We start from the raw sequence: 12,021 nt of genomic DNA on the forward strand, positions 1-12,021 counted from the left end.
CCTCAGTGACGTGAGCAGGAGCTGAGGCGTCGACCGGACCCTCCGTGACGTGAGCAGGAGCTGAGGCGTCGACCGGACCCTCCGTGATGTGAGCAGGAGCTGAGGTGTCGGCGAGACCCTCAGTGACGTGAGCAGGAGCTGAGGCGTCAGCCAGACCCTCAGTGACGTGAGCAGGAGCTGAGGCGTCAGCCGGACCCTCAGTGACGTGAGCAGGAGCTGAGGTGTCGGCCAGACCCTCAGTGACGTGAGCAGGAGCTGAGGCGTCGGCCGGACCCTCAGTGACGTGAGCAGGAGCTGAGGCGTCGGCCGGACCCTCAGTGGCGTGAGCAGGAGCTGAGGCGTCACTGAGACCCTCAGTGGCGTGAGCAGAGGCGTCGCCGGGGCCCCCAATGACTTGAGCCGGGGCATCCCTCTTACGACGTCTTCTGCGCCGTGTGGAGGGGGTTGAGGGTGACTTAGGGTCAGGCTGAGGCTGTGGTGTGTCTGGCCTGGAGTCAGGCTGAGGCTGTGGTGTGTCTGGCCTGGAGTCAGGCTGAGGGTGTGGTGTGTCTGGCTGTGGTGTGTCAGGCTGTGGACCTGATGTGGGCTGCTCTGCAGCAGCAGCAGCTCCCTGGAGTCCTGACGTGGGCTGCTCTGCAGCAGCAGCAGCTCCCTGGAGTCCTGACGTGGGCTGCTCTGCAGCAGCAGCAGCTCCCTGGAGTCCTGACGTGGGCTGCTCTGCAGCAGCAGCAGCTCCCTGGAGTCCTGACGTGGGCTGATTTGCAGCAGCAGCAACTCCCTGGAGTCCTGACGTGGGCTGCTCTGCAGCAGCAGCAACTCCCTGGAGTCCTGACGTGGGCTGCTCTGCAGCAGCAGCAGCTCCCTGGAGTCCTGACGTGGGCTGCTCTGCAGCAGCAGCAACTCCCTGGAGTCCTGACGTGGGCTGCTCTGCAGCAGCAGCAGCTCCCTGGAGTCCTGACGTGGGCTGCTCTGCAGCAGCGTCCTGGAGACTTGACGTGGGCGATGGAGGATGGCAGTAAAACAGCCTTACTGCGCTTCATACTCCATCTCGATCTGCCTTATCCTCTCCATCAGCTCAGGAGAAGAATACAGGAGACCAGTCATCCTGAGGATCTTTATTTGGCTCTTAGTGAACCTCAAGCGCTGCTCCAGCCTGGCAGGTGTTGCCCCAGAACTCCGGGGTGAAGCGAGCGCAGACGGCATGGGCGGAGGTGCAGCGAGCCTGGGAGATAGTGCTATGGCAGACAAAGACGCGGACATATTTGCTGCAGCCCTCACGTCAGCTGGCAGGAAACCACCTCCTCGCCAGGCGACCGGCTGGGAATCCCTTCATGACGGTGATTCTTGCGGCGGGAGGAAGATGACGGCTTTGTTGCCGGTACGGAAGCAGGTGAGGAACGTCGGAGCTGAGGCAGAGGGACAGAACAGCCCTCCCGAACTCTCTGGCGCTGGGCCGCCTCACGCTCCATCTGTTCCAGCAGCAGAGGAGACGGCAGAACCTCCAAATCAGTCGGCAGAAGTCTCATCGCCTCCTTCATTTGCTGCTTAACCCAGCGATCCCTGGCGCTCTCCTGCCTACTGTCCGCGAGGTCCATGTTTGGCGGAAATATACTATCACGGTTTACTTGATATTGGACTCCACAATGCAGATGAGCAGGCAGCGTGATGGTAAGTGAAAAAAAAGAGGTTTAATTACGAAAACTCACTCACAGCAGGAGGCAGGAACAAAACAAATGGGCAGGCAAGACAGGCATGGCAAAAAACAAGACTTGGTTTGAAAACAAGACATGAGCATGAGAACTAGACAAGAGCATGAGAGTGAAAGATGTTTCCACAAAGACTAACAGAACAGGTGTGAATATATGGCGTGAAAACCAGGTGGAGTAAGGAGACAGATTAACTTGAAACAGGTGAACCGAATAAACGTGACTGGAGCAAAACAGAGACTCTTGAACACAAACTAGAAAAACATGAAGCAAAAGCATAACCAGATCCGAAAACCAAACTTGACAAAACATGAACAAGATGACAAAACAAAAGCATGACCAGGAAAATAAACAGAAACATGATTCAAAATCTAAGAAGAATAATAACAAAAGAACAAGTCAAAACCGTAACTGTGAAAAACATAAGAAGAAACCCGAAACCAAAAACCAAACAACCCTACATCATGACAGTTTATGGCTTTTTTAAATTGTTTATTACTGTCTCTTATCCTTTTGGCTTTGTTCTTTCTGTCACATATAAGCACAGATATTTTACAACTATCTCCTATTAGGGGCCCAAGTTTTTCCTGGACATGGTCATTTCTGATAGAGTTACCACTGGGGCCCAGACTGTATCACAGAGAAGTGATTTGAAGGTCCTGATTAGGAGGAGATAGATGAGGAGGTGGTGGAGGTCTGCGGCATTTGGAAGATGTTGGTTTAGTAGCAGGGCCTCGGCCACGGGGGTGTTGAATGGAGAAGATGTCAGAACCATTTGGGTCCCGATTTTAAGAGCTCCTTTCATGTTATCAGAATCCAGTAAAGCAAAAAGCGGGCTCAGTGGGGAGATGGGAGAGTTCTGTGCGGTCTGGATCGAGGTCTGGGGTGAGGGGGGGTTAACGGGGATGTCGGTCTGGGTCTGGGTTTGGGGGGATGGGGGTATAATGGGGGGGTCCAGTTCTCCTGTGGATTTCGACGGGGAGACCTTTTGTGATGACCTCTCTTTCTCAGCCAACTGGCTGATTGTTTCTGCTGGAGCTGTTGGAGGCAGCGTTATCATTGTTGTTAATACTCCATGTTCTCTGCTGAAGGTCGAAGCTGCAGGCGGATTATTTACTGAATAGAAGAGATTAAATGTGAGACGTCTGGCTCCTGGCTTGTTCAAACAGAAACCATCTTGCTTGAAGAGTTGTCTTTTTTCCCAAAAAATATTAAAGTTGTTGATGAAGTTCACAGATGTGGTGGCACATGTTTTTTTCAACCACTTATTTATCATCAGAAGTCTGGAAAAAACCTCATCTCCACAGAAAATCGGTGCAAAGGGTCCGCTGAGAAACACCTTGATATTGAGACCTCCAACAATATTCAGAAGACGAGTGAAATCCTCCTTCAGTCCTTCTGATTTTTTCTTAGCCACCTCATCCATGGCTCCACAGTGTATTATAAGGTTTTCTAGAGACGGGCGCTTTTCTGTGATTGCAAGAATATTCTCTGAGATATCAGAGACCACGTTACTGGTACCAATCATAACGTCTGTGTTTTTCTTGTTGCAGAAGTTTTTAATCCCATCCACAGCTGTGTTGCCCACTATTAGGGTTCTTTGTCCGGTGGGGCGCTCTTTCTCTGGCAATTTAGGAGAAGACTGTTTAGAATGAAGGTTGTTCTCAAACCTTTTATTGATCTCAGAAGATGGATAGTTTTCCTGGTTTTCATTCTGTAGTGGAGCAAATCTGTTTTGGAGGAGAACTCCATTATTTCCAGCTGTCTCACTCCTATCAGTTGTTGTGACAGCAGCTCGCTGTCGAAGTCTCCTTTTCCCAGGGGAAACGGGGGCATTTCTCTGTAATTCTGGCCATTCTAATTTATTTAATTGCTGAGATCTTCCAGTGAGTTGTCCACCTTCATTTCTTGGGCATGCCCCTAAAACATGCCAGGGGGGTCTGCCGGTAGGTTTATTCTCAGTGTTCTGATTGCCGGCTGTCACTGTTTGGGATCACAGGCAGAGTTGAATCATCGCTGTACCCCATATTCACCTCCATATTCACTTCTAGTCGATGGATTTTCATTTCCAAAACAGCCAATTTCTGTAAAAGTTCGTCGAAGTCCTCTGTGGTGAAGGGAGGCATTTTGTGCTGATTAGCTGGCGTCAACTTGTCCTTCTTTCGAGTTCGACAATAAAAGCATCAAAATCCTTTAAGAAAATAAAATAATAATAATAATCCTTGGGAGTCGCTGGTAAGAAGTTGTTTTAGTCCAATATTTCCGTAATTTTGGCTAAGAGATAAAAAGTTAGGAGTAAAAGAATGCAAGCAAGCAGGAAGCTTAGGAGAAAAGCGTCTGAGCAGGCAGAGAGGCGGAAGTGAAGGGATTCTATTTATCATCATCAGTCATTTGGGACAACATTTGATCATTCAGAGATCCTCACTGAACTTCTGGAGTGAGTTTGCTGCACTGAAAGTAAAGGGGACGAATAATATTGCACGCCCCACTTTTCACTTTTTTATTTGTTAAACAAGTTTGACACATCCAATAAATTTCATTCCACTTCACGATTGTGTCCCACTTGTTGTTGATTCTTCACAAAAAATTGGAATTTTATATCGTTATGTTTGAAGCCTGAAATGTGGTAAGAGGTTTAAAAGTTCAAGGGGGACGAATACCTTCGCAAGGCACTGTATTTTGTTTCAGAGTAGATAGGGTTTCTCCTGCTAACCCTTCCAAACAAGTCATAATTTTGCAATTTAATTTTCAAACGGAAGAAAATTGTAGCTTAAAGTTCTTAACAGAACCAATATCTTACACAGAATTTAACATCTAAGTCAGGACTATTGAGTCTGTACCTTTTGGACTCTCTGCAATTTCTCTGATCACTACACTGTCCTACTTGGAGGTGAATTTGCTGGGACGTCTACTCCTCAGAAGAATGAATGACCTCAGGTGTTTTCAGTTTACTTCTATTAAATTATGGTTTTAAATTGTTTGGTAATGGCCTCATAACACTTTCGAGATTAATGGACAAGAAAATTGCTTCTCTAAGGTCGTTTATGATGTCTTCCTTATTGGCATTGTTTTAATAACCAGCTGTACACTCCAGACCAGCAAACTTACAAACAACTCCATCTTTTATAGAGGTGTTCACACTCACAATGATCAAATAATCAAGTTTATTTAAAAAGCAGAACCTCCTAAATTCTTAAAGTACTCCGGCTTCCTCCTAAAGTCCAAAAACATGACTGTTAGGTTAATTGGTCTCTCTAAATTGCCCTTAGGTATGAATAGGTGTGTGCATGGTTGTTTGGCCTTTGTGTCACTGTGTTGCCCTCCGATGGACTGACAACCTGTCCAGGGTTTACCCTGTCTCTCACCCGTAGACCGCTGGAGATAGGCACCAGCTCCCCTGTGACCCTGGACGGAAAAACCTGGTATAGGAAATGGTTGGGTGTATTTGAAATTTGAGGTGTTTTGGTGAGATAATTCTTTCTATTCACTTCATCTGGTCAAAAACCTGTGCCTGATTAGTAAACAAAGGCCCTAATTATTTTATCAAGACTTGCAATGCAAATTTTCATTCTTTTTACACACAAAATAAACTCTAAGATATTTTACATCTGCAATAAAGTAAGTCAGTGACAAAAACATTCTAAAATCTCTAAATATGAAGCCTGTTTAAGATTCTTTTGTGCACTGTACTAGTCAAACTTACTGTATTTTTCAAAAAAATCTCTTAGATCACAACAAATCAGAGCTTCAGAGAATTGTAGTTTTTTTTTTTTTATTATGATTGTGAAGTTTTTGGCAAAACAAACTAGATAGACCATGGCCACACTGAGACGAATGAATAACAAAAAAAGAAATAGACAAAAACAAGCTATAGGGGTGGTTGGACTCAAGAGAATAGAAGGGTAAATAGACCAACAGAAAGTCTTTGACAAGAATTGGGAGGGGAATGTTGAATAACAGCAAGAGAAAGGTCATGGTCATAATTGGGGCCATTCATCATGGGACTGTTTAAGAATAAGTGTTATGTGTCTGCCATCCATCCATTCATTGAGCCAGCGGCACTGAGTGGCTGTTGATAAGAGAGTCTGGAGAGAGTCCAGCCAGCAGACAACTTATGTCCTTTCACTGACGCATAAAGCTGTAAAAGCTGCTGCACATCCTCACTGTAAAAATCATTTAGTATCTCTGCCACCACCAAGAAAAGATATAACTCTCAGTTCATTTTATTGAATGAATGAATTTTGGAAATAAAAGACTCTCGTAGCACTGAACTAAATGCAAAAAAAACTGTTAAGCTCAGTATTTATCTTACAGATTAAAAAGAGCAAAGACATTTTCACATTTCAACAACATTCCACTTGAATTATTTCAAGCATTTATGTATATGTGAAGCATTTACACAAGCCTTTTAAAATTCCAGTGCAGTCTCTTTTGACAGTCTATTGTCAAAACAGACTTCACTGGGTTTTTCTCAAAGATCTCTGGCATCATCAAGATATTTTTGGTAAATGTGAGATGGGCCTTTCTGTTCTTTTTGTCATCACTGGTTTTCTCCTTGGAGCTATACCATTGGTGCAATTTTGCCCAGTCTCTCCCTATTATAGACCAGTCAGGGACACTGACATCAACTGAGGCAAGGTCTGTCTGCAGTGCAATAGATTTTGTTCTGGGTTCTTTTGTGACCAACTGAATAAGTTGTACTACAGTAAATTTAACACGTCGACCTCTCCTGGGAAGGTTCACCATTGCTTTAAGTTTTTCTGTCGTTGTAGATTTTCTCTTTCTCACATATAAAGCCCTTATTAATCAAGCTCCATCATACATCAGAGATCATATTGTTCCATATACAGTACAGACCAAAGGTTTGGACACACTTTCTCATTCAAAGAATTGTCTTTATTTTCATGACTATGAATATTGTAGCTTCACACTGAAGGCATCAAAACTATGAATTAACACATGTGGAATTATATACTGAACAAAAAAGTGTGAAACAACTGAAAATATGTCTTATATTCTAGGTTATTCAAAGTAGCCACCTTTTGCTTTGATTACTGCTCCTCACACTCTTGGCATTCTGTTGATGAGCTTCAAGAGGTAGTCACCTGAAATGGTTTTCACATCACAGGTGTGCCCTGTCAGGTTTAATAAGTGGGATTTCAAGCCTTATAAATTGGGTTGGAACCATCAGTTGTGTTGTGCAGGAGGTGGATACAGTACACAGCTGATAGTCCTACTGAATAGACTGTTAGAATTTGTATTATGGCAAGAAAAAAGCAGCTAAGTAAAGAAAAACGAGTGGCCATCATTACTTTAAGAAATGAAGGTCAGTCAGTCCGAACAATTGGGAAAACTTTGAAAGTGTCCCCAAGTGCAGTCGAAAAAACCATCAACTGCTACAAAGAAACTGGCTCACATGAGGACCGCCCCGGGAAAGGAAGACCAAGAGTCACCTCTCCTGTGGACAATAAGTTCATCCAAGTCACCAGCCTCAGAAATCGCAGGTTAACAGCAGCTCAGATTAGAGAACAGGTCAATGCCACGCAGAGTTCTAGCAGCAGACACATCTCTAGAACAACTAAAGGGGAGTTCTCTTCCCACTGTCGCTACATGCATGCTCAGCATATGGCCAGCAAACTCCATTTCTTTTAGATATGTTTTTTTTGCATCACTAGTGGCCTTTATTTTTCAGTATTTTCTGAAAGTAGGAAAACAGGAAATGGGGGCAGAGAGAGGGGGAAGGCATGCAGCAAATTTTGCCGAGGCTGGAACTCTAACATGGAATGGCCACGTCGAAGACTGAAGCCTCTGTATATGGGTTGCAATCTTAACCCCCTATGCCACCAGCGCCGTGCACACAAACTATATTTTAAGTCAATTTAAATCAAATTCACCTGAATTAAATGTTGGCTAAATTTCCTCCTTAGCATGCAGTCAAGACCTCCAGATTCCTACTAATTACCTAATTATTTTATTCTGGTTTGTTGAAGCAGAAACGCATCTAAAATTTGCAAGACACCAGCCCTCGAGAATTGGAATATAACACTTGTGATTTAAGGAATAAAGAAAATTTTTTAGATCTGCAGACGCATATTAAAACGTAAAGACCCATTACAGCATCTGCATTTTGTAAAAGCTGAAAAAAAAAAAACGAATTAAATCCAAAAAGAGAAGAAGCGACTGAGCATATGCTGATGTTTGACCTCAGGAAGGGCTCTGAGGAAGTTCATGCATCAGCTGAGGCATCCATGCTGCGGTAATGTGTCTCACCCTTAAGGACAAAAATATACATACATGGCGCTAGAAGGCACCAGAGGTCATATTAAACACACACAAGATCCATTATAGACACAAATCACATGCAATCAAGGTGCCTGTGCCACTTTAAAGATATTTTTTCAGCACTAGTGGCCTTAATTTTTATTTTTTGACAGTAGGCAGACAGGAAAGAGGGGTAGAGAAAGGGGGAGACATTCAGCAAATGTCGCCGGGTCTGGGACTCAAACCCGGGACGGCCGCTTCGAGGACTGTAGCTTCTGTATATGGTCGCGCGCTTAACCCCTACACCATCAGTGCCGTGCCCTGCCTCTGCCACTTTGATAACTACTTTGCTCTAAACTGAAAGCAGTGAAGCAATATCTAATTCTGTGCATGTAGACTTTTCTGCACTACAGTTCAAACTGCTCTTAGATCTTTTATGTCACCTCTTAACCTTGCTGTCAGCTCTCTCTGTGGGTTTGAAGTTACAGACATTTTCCACCGCAAGCCTGCACTGTAGTCCCAGCAGAGAAAGACCAATAAAGCTTTATGCTATTGGCTCACACCATCTCCTGGCGTGCACAGAAGGGAGGATGCTATCTGCTCTGTTTTCATTTCATTTTTGTTTACGCTGCAAGAGTATTACTTAAAGTGACACACCACAACACAGCTTTCATTAAAATGCAGAAGCAAAAATTAAAAGCATTTTTTAGATACGCAAATGAACATGATATTATGGGATTAGAACCTCCTAAACTGATTGAATTAAATCGATTATGTTAATAGTTTGCCACTTAGATCATTCAGAATAAAATTAAGTGCTTTCATGCTATGAAACATCAGGTGTTTTAATTATGTCTTCTAAAGAGGATGCACTAACAATTTTCTGTGTAGCAAATACTTGAAAATAAGCTAAATACAAATTAAATCAGGACCTCATGTAACACACAGAGTTATCTAAAATTTTGTATCTCCTAGTTAAATAAAAAGGGATTGTTCAAACTCAAAAGTGGGTTGAGGATAAGCAGCCTGTAATTTACCTGCAGGACATAGAGCAAACTAACAGCTACTTAGACATGGGCCTCTCAGAGAAAATATGTCCAAACTCAAAATTAGTTATTGCAGTTTGCAGTTTTTACACATCACCTTTTTAGCATGATGATTTTGTTGCCATGCTTTTGTCAATCATGTTTTTGCCTGTGCACACATTCACTCTTAGATTGTGTCACAATCAGCTGAATATAAATCATAAATGTCAATCGCTTTAACCAATAACTCTTCCACCCACATCCATGTAATATGAACAGCTTGCAAAACTGTTTTCAGCTTAATCTGCAGAATGCAGACTGAATTTTTGGGTAAGATTAAAATAGAGATTTGTTTTGGTGTATTCACCTTTACTTGGCAAAAAGATTTAGAAACACCACATATGCTCATGTTTGCTTTGTCTTAGTTTTACTCCTATTGAGATTCAAATGTGGGCAGAAAAGATTAATGAGCAAATAACAAAAGGAAAAAGAAACAATAGTTGCTATTGGAGAATACTAAGTCATGATTAGGACCTTCTTCCTTTTTATACTGTTGTGTTATGACTGTCAGTGTTATCAGCACCAGTCGGGACAGCATTTTTGGTTGTAATTCTGATTTGTAAAGATGTATTTTCAGAAAAATAGAGAAAGAAAGAGAACAAACAAATAAATGTATTCACGGGTAACTGATTTTATTGTAAAATGGGAGAGCAAATTTGGGGGAAAAAACTGAGCATTGCCCTATAATCCTACCAGCATATACATAAACACAAAATCCTATCAAATAAAAGGAACAAAATCTGCTGTATGTGTACATCACATAAATAAGTCACCCATCGAACATTCTTCTATGTTTTCGGATTCATGTTCAAACCTGAATTAGTACTGGAAAAATGGGCTCAGCAAGTGGGCAAAAGTTCTGTGTTGGACATTTCATTACTGTATACCCACAACTTTATACACAGAAAACTCTGAAAGTGTAATTATTGATCCTGAGGGCATGTGAAGGGGGCATTATATTTTGTGGCATCAACAAAATCATGAAATAATTTTAGATGGTATCTAAGCACGCTCATGGTACTGAGGATGTGTCTTGAAAAGCATGGATGACTTTTCCATCAGAAACTGTTCCATAAAAGTCAGTAAGATGCCATATAGAGTTACTTAGAGCTAATGTGTTGATAACAAACAAAGCTTTATTAATAGCCACAAATATGTGAGCCCATAGCTTCACCTAGCTAAAACTATATAAGCTATTTATAACTGTAGACTCACTGATTGTTTCATCAAAAAACATTGAAAACTGTTCAATTTAATCTGAGGTGATGTTTTATATCCTATTTTACCTATTAATTTTGCACATTTTATGTCCCCAGCTTCACCCCCTAATCAGGGGGCTGCTTCACCTTGCAGCTACAGCGGGTGACGTCGAGACAGTTCAAAGCTCCTGGCCACTCAACTTGTAATCAGCCCTCAGGAGAAAGACTTTACAGTATGTTGAGTCCAGCCATCACACTGCCATTTGCAAACAAGTAATGGACATCTTTCATTAAGACATTGTAGACATGCTGAATCTGGGAATCATTTCTTTTGACTCGCTGATCAGATGAATTATATCAATGAGTATATTATATGATCGCTGAGAAATTACCAAACCCAGACATCATTCTTGATAATAAAATGTCTAAAGTTTTCAAGCAGGTATTTGCATTACATGGAAAGGCAGAGTTCATTCAGAAAACATGTGTAATCATTCATCCTTTGATTCAAATAATTACATTTTCTTTTTGCAACAGATAAAGACATACTGTATATTAAAAACTAACTGACCAGGATCCGCAATTCCCCTCTCCCAATGGCTGTGGTCTCTTTAGAAGACTGTACAGATTTTCATCCACCTCTTTTACAGGTTGAATACAGGTTCAGCAAAACCTACAGGACTAGTAGAAGCTTGATTTTGCAAAACAACCAAGTATTGTCATTGCTTTCTGCATTCTAGGAATACACTCATCACTGATTAGGTTGTCTAACTTGTATGTTTAAAAGAGTTGTGCATGCAAACAAATGATTTCATCTGGAAGAGCATTACATGAACAAATTGCACCAAAATCGTGTGTGTGAGTTAAAACATGAAGACTGCTAAAGCAATTTAAAAGCTGAAATTCTGGTGTAACCTGTGCCATTCAATTTACAAAACCTGAGACAACTTGTGACCGAAATTCACAAAACATGCTTATTTTGGAACCTTTATAAACATTGCCATTAAATTTTCAACAAATTATCTTTGATGAAAGTTTCCCCTTTTTAATGCTTAAAATAAAACAATCTATTATTGAAGTTAATTTACACGGTAAACATTCTACCTTAAAGCAAACAGATTTTTAGGCTACACACATTTTGTTTTTCAAATAAAACGTTCTGAAATTAAGCTGATGGTGGTTAGAGGGCTCAGTGGCGCCGATTGTATGGCAGCCTCACTTCAGTGTGCCCCAGGGCAGCTGTGGCTACAATGTAGCTTAACACCGTCAGTGTGTGAATGTGTGTATGACTGATTGTAGTGTAAAGAACTTTGGGGTCTATGGGGACTTGATAAAGTCATATACAAGTGCAGTCCATTTACCATTTAAGCTATAAATTATTTCCATAATATTAGATAGAAACCTGACATTTCATGCACTTATAAAGCATGTCCTCATGCATCAGATCAGGTAGTTTCTGGCAAATTGGATCTTGGCTATATCGTTAACAACAATAACAAAATGACCCACTATGGAATAAGCGGTATAGAAGATGAATGAATGAATGAATGAATGAATGAATGAATATTTGTTTGGTTGCAATATTTGCAAAATCCAGTCACTGTTTTCACTGGCCATAGGAAAAAATAGACAATAATACACAAACAAAGTGCATCAAACAACTGAACAAGTCAATGCAGTGTCTGTCAGACAGAACTAATGAATCCCTCCATATTAGGATATTAAGAGAAGCAGCAGCTACCTAGGCTCTACACACAAGATGGGATTTTC

Source organism: Girardinichthys multiradiatus, chromosome 18 (assembly GCF_021462225.1).
Source record: "Girardinichthys multiradiatus isolate DD_20200921_A chromosome 18, DD_fGirMul_XY1, whole genome shotgun sequence".
NCBI classification, from domain to species: domain Eukaryota; kingdom Metazoa; phylum Chordata; class Actinopteri; order Cyprinodontiformes; family Goodeidae; genus Girardinichthys; species Girardinichthys multiradiatus.